Below are 21,234 nucleotides of genomic sequence, written 5' to 3'. Positions count from 1 at the left end.
CATATCTATAAAATATATTTACCATAATTAGGAATTATTCTCCAAGTCTAGCTCTTCTAATTGGCCAGCACAATGTACATGCTTCAAGAACTGTTTGGTGTTGACCAATAACATTTCTAGTCCTGTTTTCCAAATCATTGCTGGATCAATAAAAAAATATATATGTATAGAAGACTGGCTTCGGGATGGTGTCCAAGCAGCCTTGCAAAGGAGGTAATGCGATGGAGTCAGCTGTGAGACAGAAAAAAGAAAATAACTTTTACTTTAATTTAAACACCTTAAAGAATCGTGCAACAGGAAACCACAAGTCCCAGCAAACCTTTAACACCTTGGCTGGGGTTTTCCCCTCCGGTGCTGACATTTTATGAATCCCATTATTCATGACAAGGTCAACTCGTCATAAGCACAGGGCAGGTAAAACCCATGACGAGTTGACCTTGTCATGAGCATGGAAGGGGTTAAACAGAAAACACGACTGCCATCTACATCACAGGTCCCACAAGACACTCCGTCTTTAAAGGAAGTGATTCCCAAACAAAACACCAATAGAGGAAATGGATTCAATAAATAACATCGGACCTGCGAGCAGAGACGGCATGTCGACCCACTGAGGGAGCCCATGAACAATGAAGAGGGTGGAACTTTTTGAACAAAGTTGAAGGTTTGTGGAACCCTGCTACACGCAATGCATCAGGCTTAATCCTTTGATAAAAGTCAATGCTGACTGAAACGCGTCAGGAATGCCTGCAAGAACTATTAAACAAATAATTTTCCTCACTGCTGAGGTTGCGGCTCGTTTCCCTTTTTCGAGGAGACGGGTGTTGTTTATATATGAATGATTACACATGAATGATTACACATTTCTATAGCGCATGGTTACCCTAAGGCATCCCAGCGCTTGATATATATATACCCGATGATTTATTAATCACGTGACTATGAAAGGCGGGGATATTGTGGAATAAAGGAATTCACAATGAAGTGCAGGCTTCGAGTTTGCTTTCCATGCCCAGGAAGAAGGGGCCGTGAGCCCTGAAACGCGTCGGCGAGGTTAATTGAATGCCGGGGATCAGACATGCAAGCAGCACATACAGGCTGGATAGCGGAGCATGGCGTGTGCCTTCTCAATGCTTAGGGCACTTGGTATCATCATATATAAAATTGTGGAAATAAACTATGGGTCATTCCTTAAAGAAACGGCTGCGAGTTTTAAAAAATGGCATAAGATACCTTTGAGTTTGTTAGGGAGATTAAACCTGATAAAGATGAAAATCTTACCCAAGCTACTTTATTTGTACAGAGCTATACCGCTACAACCAAATAAGCTTTTTTTTAGAAAATTGGATGGCATCTGTAGTAGCTTTATCTGGGGGTATAAAAAGGCACGAAGGGCGGTAAAATTTTTGACACTACCAATCTCTAAAGGGGGACTTACCTTTCCGGATTTTAATCGTTATTTTTTAGCTACTTTTCTTTTACGCATTAGGAGCCTATTAAAAAATACTCCCTCTTTATTTTTTCATCAATACATGTTGGGGGCCGACGCCAATCAATTTCTACTACGGGTCCATGATCCAAACTATTTCAAAAGAGTAAAATTTAAGACTGCAAAACATGCCATACGAATTTGGGATAAAATTCTGTACATTAGTAATAGTTCATTCTACAATGCTGAACTTAGATTATGGAACAATCCGGGCCTTCCTGATATATTTTCGGACGGTTTGGGTAATCGGTGGATAAGACAGGATATAATCACATTAGGAGATCTTTATGGTACTAATGGTTTGAGGGACTTCGAGAATTTAAAAATTACAAATGGGCTTACGGATGACATGCATTTTAAATATAGACAACTAAGAGATTTTTTCTGTAATAAATTGAAAATAACGGAAGCTAAACAATCTGATATTATTGAGGGTATTTACTCAGAAAAAACTAAATCATTAATCAGATTGGGATATCAATGGCTTATCAAGGAGAAGGGAGAAAACATAACTCAAATCGCAGTCAAATGGTCTCGTAGATTAAATCAAAACATAAACTCAGTACAGATTGGAAATGCTCTAACTCATCTAAGTGAAATAGTTCACTCGTCTAATCTGAAAATGCAACTATATAGGACAATCACGGAATTGTATTATACGCCACAAAGAATATCCAGCTGGGCACATGGTAACTCGTTGACAGATAAATCTAGGTGTGCTAAATGTAACACTGTCGCGGCTGGAATTGAACATATGTTATTCTCATGTCCTGCACTCTCCAATTTCTGGAATCGCATATCTTACCATCTTCAATTTAAACAGATAAACTCATCGGATCTCACTGTACAAATGGTTTTATTAGACATCCAAGATAGGAACTCTCCCAATAAGGATCTTTTAACGATTCTGCTAGCATGTGCTAGATTAACAATAGCTAGGGTCTGGATATCTAAAGAACCCCCTAATGTTGCGGATTGGTTAGCATTGGTTTATGAAATTAGAACTATGGAATTTTCTTTAGCTAAACTTAGGGGTCCAAAAGCTCTTCTGAGAAAAGAAAAGATATGGAAGCACTTTTTTGAAGGCCAAGAAGCGTGATTAAGTCTAGTTTTGTCCTTCTGTTCTAGCAGTTTATTACTTTAATAGTAGAGCTAATGTGAAATATTGGTTTAATAATTAATTATACGTTGTTTCCATTCCTCAATTTTAGTTGCTGCTCATATCAATTGTATTTGTATGTTAAGTATGGAATTGAATTGTAATGAATCATGTAATTTCTTGCAAACAATAAAAATGTTTTAAAAAAAAAAAAGGTATCATCATATATATATAAATATATATTATATATATATATATATATATATATATATATATATATATATATATATATATATATATATATATATATATATATATTTCTAATCTAGGCATGCCTATAATGGATGTAAGGGAAAGAATTACCTTATTTAAATAATTAGCTAACATTTTGGACCACCATGGAGCGCCCAGGTTCATATGGTAATTATTCTGTAGGGTAATGATTGTATTTTTTGTGAGAATGTTTGTAATGTAATTTCCAATTTCTACATCTGATGTTACATCTACAAACTCTTTACTTGATTACAGTTAGACATATAGGCATGAATATTGTCTAACTTGAAATGTGGAGTGCCACCGGGCTCATCCCTATCCCTGCATCTTTTCAATATATATATCCGCCCTCTTATTGTCACGTTACGGCAGATGGGATTGCAAATCTACAACTAAGCTGACGATATGCAGCTAGTCTTCAACATAAATAAATCTACAGATTCTCAGGAATTTCTCCAAAAATCCATGCTGTTCATCATGAAATGAATGAACAGAAACTCAACTAAAACTCAGTGCCAAAAAAACAGTAATCATTATCCCCAAAAATAAACTTCAGCATTAGTCCCCCGCCCACTGACCCACTGAGTTAGGCCCGCCTACTGCACTAAAAAACTCAATAAAAAGCCTAGGCATTAACATTGACTAAGACCTAAACATGGACACGCAGATTGGAGCAGCCACCTCCGCATGCTCCTTCCAACTGTGGAAACTGAGGAGAATCAGGAGATTTTTCAGCAGAGAGGCATGTATCCAAATTGTCATCTCCTTGATTCTGTCAAGAATTGATTATGCTAACTCTATAAACCTAGGTCTCCAGCTCAATCCGATACATCGTCTGCAGCTAATACAAAATCAGGCAGCCAGCATTATATATCAACAAGCCGCTGCTAAAAGAGTTGCACTGGCTTCCAGTGGAGCAACGCTCCAAGTTTAAAGCTGGCTGTATTCTTTTTAAAGCCTTGCTTGAGACTGGCCCCAAGTACATCTCATCAAAAATCCAAAGTACATCCGCCACCGTGCTTTAAGACCTATACACATGAACTACTTAGAGGTCCCAGATTTTAGACGCAAGAGAACAGAAGGCTCACGCTTCTCAATATTAGGACCTAAATTCTGGAACACTCTTCTTCCCCCATTGAGACTCGAGTCAGACCTCTTTCGCTTTAGGAAGATGTTGAAGACCTGGCTTTTCACCCAAGCTTACAACTAGAACGGGACCATCCTTACCTGTAACTCTTTTTGGACAGTAACTCCTCCAGCGCCAAGAATCCTGCTGGTGAACGAGCTCTATAAAAGTTCCTAATAACATAACACATAACATTCAATCCACAACAGTAATTGCTATCACCGACTTGAAGGACATTGTAATGTTCTTTCATGGTGCATTTGAATCCTGATGCGTATCTATTGATTCTTGAGTAAACAGCCCCAGCAATTAGTGCTTAACATTCTATCCTCAATTGGTAGTTAACTCTGTGTCATTTCAACAACTCAACATAGATCATAGAACAAGGCACACATGTCGACTGACAACCATGATAGAATCTTTGACTGAAAGGCAGAGTAAGTCAACTGAAGTTTAGGCTTTTTTTAACAGTGTGAGTTTCCACTCGATGGGCCATCTTTTTGTTATATGAACGCCCGATTCATGGGCCTTTACAATTTAAAGCAGGAATTACAGCTCTTTGGAGATTTCTCTAGGCTTAAGATAAATGTTAATAAGTCAGGTTATTATTTTAAAGGCACCTAATACTCATGATATGCAGTTAGTAGGAGTGGTCTGGAGTTTTGACAAAAATTAAGGCCTTGCTAGACTCAGATTCTCCCTTTGTCTGTTTTGGGCTGAGATTGTAATGTCAAAGTGAACATTCTGCCTACGATTTTGATCGTATTTCAACATACTACTGTTACATTGTCCTTGCTATGTCTCTTTAATGTTTTAGAATGTCAATACACTGGTGATTCTTGTCAGAATGTTTTACTGACACTTTATGATTACCTTTGGATCTTCATGCATACCTGAGATTTCTCTCATGAATAAACCTTCATGAAGACTATCCTTTTTGAGTGTTTTTGTACTTTTTAAAAGTGGCGACGAGGATTGGATTTGGTTGTAGGAGAATCTCCTGGATTGGGTTTGGATGTGGAAAAATCACAGTTCCTATTTAACCATAACTTGCGTTCTAATTCATTGCATTGAACAACGTTACACACATTCCACTTGCGACCATCATCCAACAGAACACAATTTCCCATAACTTCCAACACCCTTTTTGGATGAGACCATCTAGAAGAACCATCCTTAGACAAACCAAAATGGGACGATCTCACAATATCACCAATAAGAAAAGATCTCTCCAGTGTGTAACGTTCTATGCAATGAATTAGAACGCAAGTTATGGTTAAATAGGAACTGTGATGTTTCCACATCCAAACCCAATCCAGGAGATTCTCCTACAACCAAATCCAATCCTTATGTGGTATCACCTAAGGTTTCTGCTTCACCAACCGTGTCAACTGGAACATCTTCTCCATGTTCAAGGAGATTATCTGGGAGGATTATTGTTAAGCCTGTTAAGCTCAATGATTATATGTTGTAACTTATTTTTTTTTATTTGTTTTATTTTCTAGAAGGGAAGATGTGTTACATTGTCCTTGCTATGTCTCTTTAATGTTTTAGAATGTCAATACACTGGTGATTCTTGTCATAATGTTTTACTGACACTTTATGATTACCTTTGGATCTTCATGCATACCTGAGATTTCTCTCATGAATAAACCTTCATAAAGACTATCCTTTTTGAGTGTTTTTGTACTTTTTAAAAACTACCATATATGTTTCTTCATATTTCTTTTCAGATGTAGAAGGCTGATATTGATAGTTTTACATGAAACTCCAAGGGGAACCATATTGTGAAAACAAATTAGGAATTGGTGCTAGCTATAGCTGACCATCAAAAATATTTTGGGCATGCCACCTCCAGCCCATCCGTCTGGTTCCAATCCTCTTCTTTTTGCTGGCCAATTATTAAGTTAGTCCAATTTAGAACACAGGTGTGGAGGAGTAAACATTGATACTATCATTGCTTTTATGACAACTGGAAAAGAGAACTAGTAAATCCAGCAATGTATTACATACCCACTTAAGGGCTTATTATGACTACCGCAGTCCTCAGGACCGCTGTACTCACTTTGGCAGTCCGACCACCACTACCACTGCGTGTCCAACCACAGTATATTGAGTGTGGTGGTCAGACCGCCGGCTGTGCCAGGATCAAGGATCCTGTGGCGCCGGACGTCTGCAACCGGCCTCAATATGCTGGCGGTGCCAGCACTGCAGAGCATATTACGAGTTGGCATTCCACTGAACAGTTTCTTGGGCAGTGAGCCTGCCATGAAAAGGGTGGCAGAGAGGCAACTAAAGGGGCTCTGACAGCTTCTGGTCCTGGGGTTGCGTGCACCCTGCAGTAACATGCTCCAGGACTGTCATGGCAGCAGTCTGCTCTTAAGGCTCTCCAATGAGCCTAATGCAGCCGCTGCCATAAGACTGCCGCAGCACTGACCACACGCCCTGAATTCAACTCAGAATCTGGGGCGCGGGTGCACGACAGACTTGGCGGTCCTTCTATCGGCGTGGCAGTGACAGGAGGACCGCCGAAGTCGTATTAAGGCCCTAAGGGTTTAGAGGACTACAGCTGTGAAACAATGAATCCCCTGTGACTAAAGTGCTCTGCCCTAAAGAGACTCTGACGCAGCAGGTGGTGACACGCAAAGGACTTGTCATACATAAACGTTGTTAGTCCAAATGAATCCGCGATATAGAATCAAAATACTTGATGATTAGGATTGATGATTAACTCAAATATAAACTATAGATTTTTCTTGTCCACTAAAAATTATTTGAGTCGCTTTGCTTCACATTGTAAATTGTAAGCTCTCTGCTTCGTGTTTTGGCCTGATGAGAATGCTACATGAGATCCTTCCCTTGCTCCCTCTCCAGGCGTGAAGGATTATGGTGCAAGCCCTCATACTGTCCCGCCTGGACTATGGGAATGCGCTGTATCTGGACGCCCCTCAGTCCACCATTCAGAAACTTCAAGTGATTCAGAACTGTGCGGCCCGCATACTTCTCCAGATTCCACTGAGACAATCAGCGAAACCTGCATTGAGGAATCTTTATTGGCTACCAATCTGGGCGAGGATACAGTTAAGGCCATGTGCCTGGCTCACAGAGCCATTTGGAAATCTGGCCCAGCCATCATCCAGACCTTGGTCACCCCATACCAACCCCCTAGGAATCTTCGGTCCAGTTCCACTTTTCTTGCCACCACAAGGAAAGTTTGAAGATCTAGATGGGGTGGTCGCTCCTTCTCCCTGAATGCATCCAATCTTTGGAACTCTCTCCACTCTACTCTTCGAGGGGACCCAAACCTACTGGCCTTTTGTAAACGTCGCAAAACCCATCTTTTCAGTACTACGCATTAACCTGACGTGTTCATCTATTTGTCCTGTCAATAAGCTCTAGGAGGCCCCAGGATAGCAACGCGATATAGAAATTTATGCCTAGATGCATCAAGGGTTTTTGCATTCGCAAACGGTGCGAATCGCAAAATTCGGCCGTTTGCGAATGCAAATCCCGTTTTTGGGATACATCAAGCATTTTGGTATTTTCGCAATTTTAGAAATCGCAATTTTATTGCGATTTCTAAAATTGGGATTGCATTTAAGAAATCGCAATTTTGCGATTTCCTAAATGCAATGCATGATTACTTTAGAATTGCGAATTCGCAATTTGGAAGGGGTAAATTAGCATGAAATTAGCATGAAGTTGAACTTCATGCTAATCTGAACTGAATGGGGAGAAGACTGAGGTGATGGTGTTTGGAGGGACCGAAAACATCTGGTCAGCCAGCTGGTGGCCTGACTCGCTTGGAGTGTGCCCTTCCCCCACAACTTCTGCTAAAAATCTTGGGGTGATGATAGACCCTGCCCTGGATATGGGCAAACAGGTGAGTAGAACCATCTCCACCTGCTGGGGATTAATACATACCCTGCGAAGGATCAGAAAGTACCTTTCGCTTCAGTCCAGAAAACAGATAGCTGTTGCACTCATTGGCTCACGCCTAGATTACTGTAATGCGCTGTACACGGGGCTAAACAGGAGCCTCCTGCAGCGCTTACAAGTGGTTCAGAATGCCACAGCAAGATTTGTTCTGGATATCCCCAGACGCACCTCTGCCACATTGGCCCGGAAAACATTGTATTGGCTTCCAGTAGAATACCGAGTAAGGTTTAAGGTCCTGTGTATGACATACAGAGCCATCTCAAAAAACAGTGACTCGGGAGTAGGCTCCATCATTTCCCACTACACTCCCGGAAGGAACTTGCGTTCCTCCGGGAAATTGCTTCTATCAGCCCCTCGCATACGAAAAGCTAAATGGGGTGGCAGGGCTTTCTCCACCCTAGCTCCCAAATGTTGGAATGATCTCCCTCTGGATCTCAGGTCCTTACCCGCGCTACAGACATTTCGTATTGCTCTTAAGACCTGCCTCTTCCGGCAAGCCTATGTGTAATTGATGAATGGTTCTACTTTCTGATTTTATTGTTAGGCGCCTTGATACCTGCGGGTTATTGTTTTGCGCATTATAAATTGTTATCATCATCATCATCATCAATTTATAGAACACTTTCAAACATGCACTATTTGCATATTTGAAAGTTTTAATTTACACACACATATGTTCCTGGGTCATGTGTGTGTGTAAATTGCACTTACAGTTCAATTTCAGGGGTGCAGGGAGGGGTTCTTTGAACGCCCCCTGCACCCTTGAAATTGCATTCACATTTTGCGAATCACAATTCGAAATTCGCAAAATGTGAATGCCTTCCCATTGAAATTGTGAATCGCAATTAAGGAAAATTACCGAATCGCAAAATAATTTGCGAATATTTGATGCATAGCATTTTGCGATTTCTTAATTGCGATTCCTTAATTTTCGCAATTAAGAAATCGCAAAATGTTACAATGATGCATCTAGGGGTTAATTTTATTCATTCATTCAAATATTACAGTATAAAATGCCCTATATAACAGCGAATATTATTTACGATACAAAGCAATGAATGGCAGACAAGAACAACACTTGCGGGGGATTTATGCAAATAAATTATAAATTGGAATATGGATGCAGAAAGTCTTTAAGCAGCATATATGTGCATGCATTGTATCCATATACATTTGTAGAAAGCATGGACAATGCTATCAAACAAAAGAGGGTTGTGAAATGTGGAAATTAGTCGGAGGTGCACGTTTTGCACACACTTGCATCACCAACACAAAGGCAACCAGACACTATTAACGGGTATTTCCTCTATCCGGATTGGACAAAGGTTACACGAAAGGCAGATTCTTTGCGAGTTGTTGATGAGCCCAGTCTTGTCATACATGTGAAAAAAATCCGGGATCTGTATTAAAGGTCTCTGCAACCAAAAATCTCCATGACAAGATAATTCCGGTCTGCTTAAAAAAAATCTAATTTAAAAATTAATTGCTTTACATTGAAAGGTAAAAGATCAGCGCTTCAAGTTGCTGGTTTGATTTCATGATTTAAACATTTTACTTCATATATGTTAAATTTAGCTACATGCCCTGCACTTTTTACGTGTTCCTCTCATTTCAGAAATGACCTGGGAGAGGGCTTCTGTCGCAATGACATCATTCCATAAGAGGGCCTTCAATATTGACAAGAAAGTGAGATTTATATTTTTCTAAAGCATTGGATGAAGACGCGGAAACATATGCTTCCTTGGGCAGACAAGTCTTTAATTGCTCTCTGTAAAATGGCTAATGCAAGTTTTAAAGGGATGACATGATTTGGCCCTCTTAGCAGTCTTTGTTCCAAAAGCCCAGCTCTGGAGCGAGGCGCAAGCAGAACACCAAACAATGCAGTCAAAAACGGCGATGCCTGCCGCCATTAAAGAGGAAATATGAGAGGCAGCTTACATCAGAAACCGAAATCTTCATATTATCGATCTCCTCACCCTTCCATTACCAGCTGACCCCTAGTATAAACATGAGGAAAATGTCTGCAGCTGCAATGTGCGTCTGCAGGCGAACCGTGCCGGCGCGTGCATGGCGTCTCTGTGCAGGAAATTACTCCTTCTGCTGGATTCTCTACTTTGAACCTGTTTGCTGGCCTTCCCTATATCAGTAAACATGAAACATTAAAGACTATAATTGTATTGACAAGCACAGTAAAGCAATGCCATTGCGGAGCTGATGTGATTTGACTGGATGGAGAGCTCAAAATGGTTGACTGCACATGACAAGTACAGGAGAAGGTGTAGGTTAAAAGAAGCAGCAGAAGCAGTAGGGCGTTGTACGGCTCCCCTCACCGATCCTGTATGCAGGGCACATAGGGGCATATTATCAAGGGATTTATCTCCGCATTTTTGGCTTTAATAGCCAAGAAAGCGGAGATAAAATTATCTCCCTATCAGCAACAGGGTGCTAACACGCAAATTTGCATGTTAGCCCCCTTTTTCTCTACGCTTCCCCTTGCATCTCTAATGAGAAAAATAATAGGAGAAATGTTGTTAAGCGACATTTCTCCTATTATCAAGGATTTCGCTAACCCTGTTAGTGATAAAAAAAAGCAGCGCTAACCGCGGTTAGCACTGCTTTTTTTACACCTGGGGGCATATTACCAAGCAATAGCGATAATTATCGCTATTGCTTGGTTAGCGGGAAAAAATATCGCCGAGCACCGAGGATTTTTACCGCTGAGATACCTTGATATTATCAAGGTTTATGTCAAAAGCGGTAAAAATCCTGCGAAATGCATGAATATCGCTGAAAAATCTGCGATATTCATGCATTATTGTGACAATGCTCTTAGCCATGTTATCCACCTTCCATTGGATAACATGGCTAAGAACTGCTTTTAGCAGGCGTTAGCTTTTAGAGATATTTGCGCTTAGCGCGAATATTTCCAAAAGTTGTTAATAGGAGTTAGAGATGTTAGCGACTGTTTTCAGTCGCTAACATCTTGGCACGCCCACTTTGCATGTCATTAGCGATAATTATCGCTGACATGCAAAGTGGGCCCCTAAATGCCCGCTATCGCCTACAAGCTGTCGCTAACTGGTGTTAGCGACAGCTTGTTAATAGGGCGATAAAATTATCACTGCATTAGCGGGAAAAAGTCCCGCTAATGCGGCGATAATGCCCTTGGTAATATGCCCCCTGGTATTTTCCTGACTTAGCCATGATATCCTATGGAAGGTGGATATCATGGCAAAGTATGTGAGCCCCTATCATCAAGCTAACGCCAAACTTTGAGAAAGTATTGTTGGTTTTCCAGCGATAATCTCTCAATTTGCAGTTAGCGTGAGGATTTTTATCACTTCTGAGATAAACCTTGCTAATAGCAAGTTATCTCTGCGATAATTTCCGGCGATGCTTAACGTTAAAGAATTCGTTGCTAAGCATCGTTAGCGATAAATATCGCTTAACGTTGGTAATATGACCCATAGTTTTTATTTTCTTCTTCCTGGCGAATAACAAATATTAAATAAAAATTCAATATTTCGAGTTGAATACTATTGCATTACAATTCTTGTGAGCTACAGTCTTGCTTCACCTCCTACCCTCGTCTTCATTGTCATGATCATAATAAAGACAAGAGATGAGGCATTGGGGATGGGTCCTAGACCACTCTCTCCATGCAAAGCAAACGCTTTCTTTATGGGAGAAAAAAAGGTCCCATGACAAAATGGTGGCCATGAGGGTGAAAGGGTGTGCTCAGTAAATCAGCTCACCTTTCAATGATACCTAATGTATGCCTTCAATTAATCCACATTAGACACACATGGGGAGCAACTCTAGTGCGATCTGTGCAAACAGCATATAAATACACAAGCATATTACCATTTTTACGCACACCTATAATCTTTTTAGCATGCAACCAATGGGCCCTGGCATGGCCCCTGTCTGGTACAGGATAGGTCCTCGAGGCAGCCCTCCTACACTATTCACAAGAGAGACCAGGAAAAGAAGTAGCTGTGAACTGGCTCCAGACTTCCTATTGCACCCTCAGAAGCCTTCTCCATGGTGCTCACCAAGCACGGGTCCGGATACTCATTCATGGACTCAGGTTAATGTCTCTAGTCATTGCTAAGGTCAATACACACTCCATAGAAACAGGGTGTAGAACAATTCAGAAAAGGGGGTGGTGATGAACAGAGTGTCTGAATTAAGCACCATTGCTCATTGCACCACCAGGATTCAAGCAAGCCGGGCCGACGACGGCTGAAATGACAGAAACCGGTCCCCGGAAGCTTGCTTCCTTCCCAGTATAAGAATTGGCTTGGTAGTTTGGTTTGCCCTGTTCCCATCATGCACTGGGACAGGAACAGACTAATTTGCATGTAGCCAGGTTCTGAGCTGGGATGGTGCAGTGAGCTAAAAAACGGTGATGGATCAAGCCCTGATCTTTGGACTGGGTAAGAGTGGTCTGCTTAATTCAGACACTGTTCATCACCACCCCCTTTTCTGAATCATTTTGTCCACCATAAGCGTGGAAGGGTATACTCAGATGTGAGTCCCTTGCTCATTGCACCACCAGGATTCAAGCAAGCCGGGCCGACGACGGCTGAAATGCCAGAAACCGGTCCCTGGAAGCTTGTTTCCTTCCCAGTATAAGAATTGGCTTGGTAGTTTGGTTTGCCCTGTTCCCATCATGCACTGGGACAGGAACAGACTAATTTGCATGTAGCCAGGTTCTGAGCTGGGATGGTGCAGTGAGCTAAAAAACGGTGATGGATCAAGCCCTGATCTTTGGACTGGGTAAGAGTGGTCTGCTTAATTCAGACACTCTGTTCATCAACACCCCCTTTTCTGAATCATTCTGTCCACCATAAGCGTGGAAGGGTATACTCAGATGTGAGTCCCTTGCTCATTGCACCACCAGGATTCAAGCAAGCCGGGCCGACGACGGCTGAAATGCCAGAAACCGGTCCCCGGAAGCTTGTTTCCTTCCCAGCATAAGAATTGGCTTGGTAGTTTGGTTTGCCCTGTTCCCATCATGCACTGGGACAGGAACAGACTAATTTGCATGTAGCCAGGTTCTGAGCTGGGATGGTGCAGTGAGCTAAAAAACGTGATGGATCAAGCCCTGATCTTTGGACTGGGTAAGAGTGGTCTGCTTAATTGAGACACTCTGTTCATCACCACCCCCTTTTCTGAATCATGTTGTCCACCATAAGCGTGGAAGGGTATACTCAGATGTGAGTTCCTTGCTCATTGCACCACCAGGATTCAAGCAAGCCGGGCCGACGACGGCTGAAATGCCAGAAACCGGTCCCGGAAGCTTGTTTCCTTCCCAGTATAAGAATTGGCTTGGTAGTTTGGTTTGCCCTGTTCCCATCATGCACTGGGACAGGAACAGACTAATTTGCATGTAGCCAGGTTCTGAGCTGGGATGGCGCAGTGAGCTAAAAAACGGTGATGGATCAAGCCCTGATCTTTGGACTGGGTAAGAGTGGTCTGTTTAATTCAGACACTCTTTTCATCACCACCCCCTTTTCTGAATCATTTTGTCCACCATAAGCGTGGAAGGGTATACTCAGATGTGAGCCCCTTGCTCATTGCACCACCAGGATTCAAGCAAGCCGGGCTGACGATGGCTGAAATGCCAGAAACCGGTCCCCGGAAGCTTGTTTCCTTCCCAGTATAAGAATTGGCTTGGTAGTTTGGTTTGCCCTGTTCCCATCATGCACTGAGACAGGAACAGACTAATTTGCATGTAGCCAGGTTCTGAGCTGGGATGGTGCAGTGAGCTAAAAAACGGTGATGGATCAAGCCCTGATCTTTGGACTGGGTAAGAGTGGTCTGCTTAATTCAGACACTCTGTTCATCACCACCCCCTTTTCTGAATCAGGGTGTAGAACAAGCGCTGAGATTTGAGTACATTATCAACACAACTGTCCAATAGGAAGATACTAACTTATTTTACATTACAAAAATCAATTGTTCTTTAATGTATGATACGACCCAGTATAATAAATTTGACAAATAAACAAATCTGATTGGGAAAGGGATCATATTTACCTCCATTAAATGCATGATCCCCTTACGATTTAAGTAGCCAGTCAATCTGTTTGGTTGACAGCCGCTGAAAGGTTTTGTTGCGTTGGCCATGAGACATTTCAGGAACCAAATCCTGAGCCATGAAAAAAGTAGCAGTGGCTGGGTAAAAATCCCTGATAACAAGAAGGATGAAGGAGGTCTGAGAGGGCCGTACACCCTCTCAAATATATATTTCTTGTGGATACAATGATCCAAATCCAGGTCTTTGGGTCCGCAAATTCATGGGTAGAGCGGTACAATTTTTACATTGTCCATTCACAGCTGGTTCAGTGGCACAAGGCTGGTGCAAGGCCAGCCCTGGCACCCAGAATGTATAATGCACTGCCAAAGTTCATACACAACTGGTTGAGCAGCATGGAGGATGGTGTTTGGACAAACTATGGCAGAAAAAATATTGTGTGGACAAAATATTGTGTCAAGAATATTGAGGACACAAACATCATGAAGGTAAGTTTCTATGAGTAAGCAAAGTTTTACTGTACTTGTTCTTGGAGAGAGAAGTTGGCCTAACGGCTAGTGTGGTCATTCTCAAATCTGGGGAATGGGGTTCGAGTCTCAACAAGGACCCGCAACAATCTGTGATTCTGGGCAAATCATTTAATCTTCCTGTACCTAACAAAAATTAATGTGCCCTCATGTAACGCAACTGGTAATCGTGTAAAGTGCTTCGGGTCACGTACGCGCTATATAAACCTCAGTACAAAAAAAGAAATCTCCACATAAATATACAATGGCAATATATATTTCTTCAAGGTACATAAATGTATAGTTAAGAATAGAAAATCTATACTTACCTATTTGTATTACCATATTGATATTTTAGTCCTCTATATTTGTTACATGATATTCTGTCCACACCAAATATTTGGGACCGATGTTCAGTTAGATAGTGCAGGGCCTGCAACTAGAGCTGTTGTGAATGGCTGAATGTATGCCTGGCCTCTACACACTGCAGAAGGGTTTGGGTGCTGGATAGCCAAAATCTGAGCAAGCGTGTGCATACCAGAGATTGAGTGCAGTGACTATAAGAAATGCCCAGGTCTGGGCCAACATCTGTTCTGCTTGCCAAAGGCAGTGCACATCCAGTATTAGGCACACGGGAAGTTGGCTACTTGTCCAAATCAAAGGCCTTGCATGACCAGAAAGTTGTGTTTGAGAAGTTTGTCTTAGGAACTGAACTCTTACTGGTCCCTTAAGCTACGCCCAGGAGCCCATAGCGAAATGTTGTACACTGTAGTAGTTGGCCAAGCCTGCATTCAATAATGCATGCTTTCGACATGCAGCACATACAACCCTTGCAATGCTGGCCTTAACTTTTGCATAGTCAGAGATCTCTTAGCTCTGCACTCAGTCTTCCAGGCTCACATTCCACAATGCACACAGTGTTTGCCTTTGCACAAAATAAATGGTACAATAAATAGTGATAAAACTGATCTGAAGAAGAAATTAATACAGAAAGAAAACTAATGGTAAGCCCTTGAGATAAATAATGTCAGCAAAAACCTGAGACAATGGAATGCTTAATAAGATCCTAATATAAAGTTATGGCTTTCTACTTTCACAGTGATTGTATTTGGGATTATTTAAAACTATAAGGAGGGAAGATGGAACAAAAGAAGCAAGAAAGTTCCTAAACGAGTGGGGATAAGGAAATAAATCCAAACTCTAGGTATAAAAATGGACTTTAGATTAATGATCAAGTAATAGTAAAATGTTAATATTGCCCATTATAGTATGATTGAATACATTCCCTTCATATTGTAGAAAGTTTTGAAAAGCTGCTGAAATCTGTCTACACAGCCAATTGAATAGAGCTGATGAAACAGAAATTTTATGTGGTCAGTGTGTCCCCCCAGTCGCACCCTATCCACGTACCTATGCCTATGTTTGTCCATGTTATCATGTAATTCCTTTCCCGTGCCTGTGATAATAATGCCCCTGCATTTCCGTCTAATGTTAGCATGTCAGTTATTAGGCCTTCCATGAATGAGACGTTAATTCTGCACTGAGGCCTACGTTGCCAATGCATTACATGGTACACGTTTAAATATCGAGAAGCACACGTTTTGTAGCCCAGCCGAGCTAGGCCCTGAATTCAGGCTCCGAGCCTCTTCTGACTCTGAAAAGCTGCAGTTTAGGTATGCATCCCTGACCTCTCCCATACTCCCTGCTCAGCCGAGAGGTGCCCGGCTGGGCCTGCCTGCCAAGACGGTGTTTTGCCTATAGTTATCTGCTCAGCTCCGCAAAAACACATTCCAGTCTAGTGAAAGAGGTAAACATATCCCGCCTGCAGAGCATAGGGCCTAAGCCTTCCTGTCTCCATGCAAGTGATTTACTGAACCCGTTGCCATAGTAGGCCCATGGCCCCACGCAATGCACGAAGAAATATATGCACACACTAGCATTTAGTGACGAACGGCTTTTACTTGAGAGACCTTTACTTCAGACAATACATCCTCCAAACACAAGATATCAGATATGCTAAAGGTGCAGGTCGTTCTGACATCTCCAACTCCAGACTCCTCTATAGTGCTAAAGTTAGCTCCCCCCCGCTCTCCCCAGTAACACGTCAAATTCACGTCATGACCAGTTGCACGTACATGTAAGGTAAAGGTTTCTGCTGACCCTGCAGACCTCCTCTATGCATCCACCCACCTATGACACACCTATGACTCATCAAGTGAACACCCACGTGTACGCCTTTTTTACACGCCTTCTTTCACGCCCATGTGTTCTTATCTCTCTTTTTCACTTGCTCCGCCTGGAGTGTTCCGCCTTCTCTATTCATTGCAATTGTATGGTTTTACTATATATAATGTGTTATGTGAATAAAACGTTGGACATCCCTTCCTGAACCTTAGTGGTGATGGAACCCGATTCTCCAGTGACTCGAGTCATCTGAATTAAAGCCCTTTTGACTCGGACACCACGGACTCTGCCTCTCATTTTATGAGCTATCCTTATTCTTTATTAATGTATAGAAACTATGTCCGGGTAATTTTATTTACCACATAATTCTGGCACCCGAATAGGGACCAGTCCCCTTCCCCACGCGCTGGCGATGTAAGCGCAGCCCCCTGACCCCTTCTATAGCCGTGACGGACTTATAGTGTACACGTCAGCGGGGTTTCCTGCCAACTCCCTCAGGCCCACGGAGGAGACGAAGACTGCGACCAGGCATCCACACGAGGCGGTGAGGATTGCGGACCATCCCGACCAGAGCCCAAGCCGAGAGAGCAAGGTCCGAGGTATGCCGAGGCCCACCTGTTCCGAGGCGCATGCGCAGCAAGAAGCCGTAGCAGTCCAGTCCAGTATTGAGTTTCCGAGGCCTTCAGTTTTGCTTCCCGGTGAGTACCGTTGTTGGGAACACATATAGGCGGGTTCATTTATTTGAGCTCGGTCAAGACGGGTCTGGGTACACAGACCCGGTACAGACGTGTCCATTTAGGTGGATGCGGTAAAGACGTGTCTCTTTATGAGACCGGTATGACTGTACTGTTTTAGCAGTGCATACAGTAAACGAGGATTATTAGTATCTGTTTCTAATGTTTTAATGTTTTAATGTCGTGGTATGAATGATTGTTTCCAGTTTATTATTGTGTCTATTGTGTTGTCGTTCAAGTTAGTTCAAACATGCCGCTGTTTCCGAAATTACGTCAGATAGGGACCAGGAAAGGGATACTCGAGGAGGCAGTTCCCGTCCCGCCTAGGGACACTCCTGGACATTTTATGTACCAAAAGCATGGCCTAGATGCCATACTGTTTTTAGATTTATGGGTAGATTACACGAAGGATCTGGAAGAGAAATATAGATGGCCTGTCTCAGGGACATGGGATGCTGATTGCATCATGAGAGTAGAGGAAGCACTGTGGAAAAAGAAAGCTAGACAATCCCAGAAAGATGCCATAGAGTTGTGGCGTAAAGAAGCGCATAGAAGAACAGAGAAAGAAATTCACAAAGCAGAGAAAAGTAGAGAAGCATCCGAAAAAGCCAAAGAAAAAGAACTAAAAGAAGAAGGTGAACGGGTTAAGGCAGAACAAATTGACAGACAAAGAAATGCCCTTATTAAAGGCATGTATCCCATCCTCGCCGAGGGCCTACCTAAAGTGACCCCGGAAGTACCCAGTAACTTGCCGCCACCACTGATCCCGACTAAACTCCGTAGTCATAAACAGACCGCAGCGGATATTTTTCTCTCCTCCTATTTAGACGACGCTGCTCCGGAGTATGTAAATGAAGATTTACCTCCTCCCAACCCTACAAATCCTCCTGCCACCATCCCTACCAATCCTTTTCACCCATCACCGTAGTACAAGATCAACCCACATTATCAGCGGCAGCGCTGGCAGTAAAAGCTGACTCAAGCTTAGGCGACTCAAGTCAAGGAGCATCAGGAGGGGGGCCCACTGGAGATATACAGCACACCCCACCACCAATAAAACTAACACTACGAGATTTAGCACTACAACGCACGCCAAAACATATGACACCAGCCTCCCTTAGACAGTCCCTTACCGATTGTATATATGATCCAGTACCAGGTGAGGGCGCAATGCTCATATACTCAATACGTTTAAGACGCGTTGCAGACTATTTGATCACTTTACCAGACATGAAAGAACATTTAGACAGAATATACCATTTCATTAGGACGGGGGAGGGACCAGAAAGTATACATGAGGCCATGGCAAATAGAAAAGTGGAGCTTCAACGCATGCTCTTACAGTTTTTGGTAAATTGTTTGATCAGGGAACGGGACCAGCCAGATAAAGAAGTAACTAAAGGTATGAAGACTTGGAGTGACAATATAGCTCTCGGTAAACATGATACACAGAACAGAATAGAAAGCATGTACAGGAAAATTCGTAAAGAAATTCTTGATATACACGAGAAAGAACGAGCCGAGAGAGAGGACGACGAGAGTTCCAGCCGATGGCCAGAAAAAGGGCGCAGCACCTGTCAAAGGGAACTGTAACTACTGTAAACAGCCAGGTCACTATATAAATGAATGTGCTGTCCTGAAACACAATATAGCTACAGGCAAGACGAAAGAAAGACCGCGTCCTCCTAGACAGGATAACATTCAGCAGAACACGCAAACGCCACAGAACGCGCAACAGACAGTAGCTGTACCCCAACCCATTGCTGCCACACAACATGTCACGCAACAAATGTACCAGTATGCACAGTCAGACTACCCAGATTATCAACAGTACTCATGAAACAGCCTAGAGAGGGAGGTTGGCTTGCCCCTTATTGAGGTTCCTGTAGATCAAGAGGGTCCCTATGTACATAGTCATGTATTGGGGAAAGACAGAAAATTTCTGATTGACACAGGGGCGAGCAGAACCACCATCAGTCATGACGAGGTTCCAGGGGCACCCCTCTCAGGCTCACAGAATGTTTCCCTGGGATTTTCAGGAAAGCCTATTGTTACCTGGGATTTTCAGGAAAGCCTATTGTTAACGAAGTGTCAAAGCCAGTTTCCCTAGAAGTTGGTCCATTGTCCCGCACTACAGACTTGTTGCTTACTAAATCATGTCCAGAAAACTTGCTTGGTATAAAGACATTGAAAGAACTAGGAGCAGTGATTTGTTGTTCTCCGGAAGGAGTGAGATTGTTTTTACGAGATTTTAAAGGACATTATGTATTGAGAGATTTTGACCCCAGACTTCGGAATGTACCACAACATTTATGGGCACAAGGTCCGACTGATGTAGGTTATATGCACATTATACCATACCGTGTCACACTCAAGCAAGGAGTTGTACTGCCACGAATCCGACAATACAAGTTGCCACCTGATGCTGTAGTTGCATTACTGAAAATTGTTGACGAACTCATTGCACAAGGAGTGGTTGTAGAAACTGACTCCAATGTGTGTAATTCTCCTATCATTCTGATTCTTAAACGAACTGACCCAAATGCACCACCAGTCTACAGATTAGTGATTGACCTCCGAGAACTGAACAAATGCATAATACCCCAGTACCCAGTGGTCCCAGACATTTCTTCACTATTGACTGCAATTGATTCCGAAGGGACGTTCTTTACTGTAATTGATCTCAAAAACGCCTTCTTTAGTGTCCCGATCCATCCAGAGAGCCAATACCTCTTCGGATTCTGTTTAAATGGCCGAAGCTTCAAATTTACGAGGGCTCCTCAAGGGTTCACTGAAAGTCCTAGTATATACAGTCAAGCATTGAAAAGACAACAAGACAGTATTCACATGCCTACTGACACTGCATTGCTCCAATACGTTGATGATCTTTTGATCACAGCACTAACAGAACGAGACTGCGAACGTGCATCATTGACAGTCTTATACTTCCTGGCAGACAAGGGGCACAAAGTGTCCCCTTCAAAGCTACAATTCTGTGCACAGCAAGTGGTGTACCTTGGACACTTGATGTCCAAGAGGGGTAGACAGTTGACACCTGACCGCATTCAGTTAATTGCACATCTTCCACAGCCCAAGACACAAAAGGAAGTACGGGCCTTCATTGGCCTCACTTCTTACTGCAGACAATGGATTCCTCAGTACGCATATCTAGCCAAACCACTCATACAGTTGACAACACAGGAGGCAGCGACTTCGACTGTCCTCCATTGGACTCAGGAACATACACTTGCATTTGATAAATTGAAGAAAGCCCTATGTCAAGCACCAGTTTTAGCGACACCATGTTACAGCAAAACTTTTACACTTTTTGTCACTGAACGCGATGGCACAGCATTATCTGTCCTCACACAAGATCAGGCAGGAAAACACAAGCCTTGTGCTTACTTTTCTAGTACATTGGATCCAGTGGCCCAGGCTCTGCCTGCGTGCCTAAAATCAGTTGCAGCAACAGCTCTAGCAATCAGACAAAGCGATTCCATAGTGTTAGGACATCCTCTGACAGTACAAGTTCCACACTCAGTGGAATTTCTCTTGAACAGGACACAGACACAGCACCTGACTATAGCAAGACTGACAGGATATGAACTGACATTGTTCCAACCACACATAGAGATCCGACGTTGCAATACTCTGAACCCTGCTACACTTTTGCCCTCGATCACAGCAGACCCTGCACCACATGACTGTGTGGAAGTAATTAACACAGTGACGAAGCCAAGACAAGACTTGACAGACATTGCATTACCCGACCCAGACCTGACACTTTATGTGGATGGTTCATGCATGAGAACAAGCACAGGAGAGTTAGTGGCCGCATATGCAG

The sequence above is a fragment of the Lissotriton vulgaris genome, chromosome 5 (genome assembly GCF_964263255.1).
Source record: "Lissotriton vulgaris chromosome 5, aLisVul1.2, whole genome shotgun sequence".
NCBI classification, from domain to species: domain Eukaryota; kingdom Metazoa; phylum Chordata; class Amphibia; order Caudata; family Salamandridae; genus Lissotriton; species Lissotriton vulgaris.
This window is presented reverse-complemented; position numbering follows the sequence as displayed.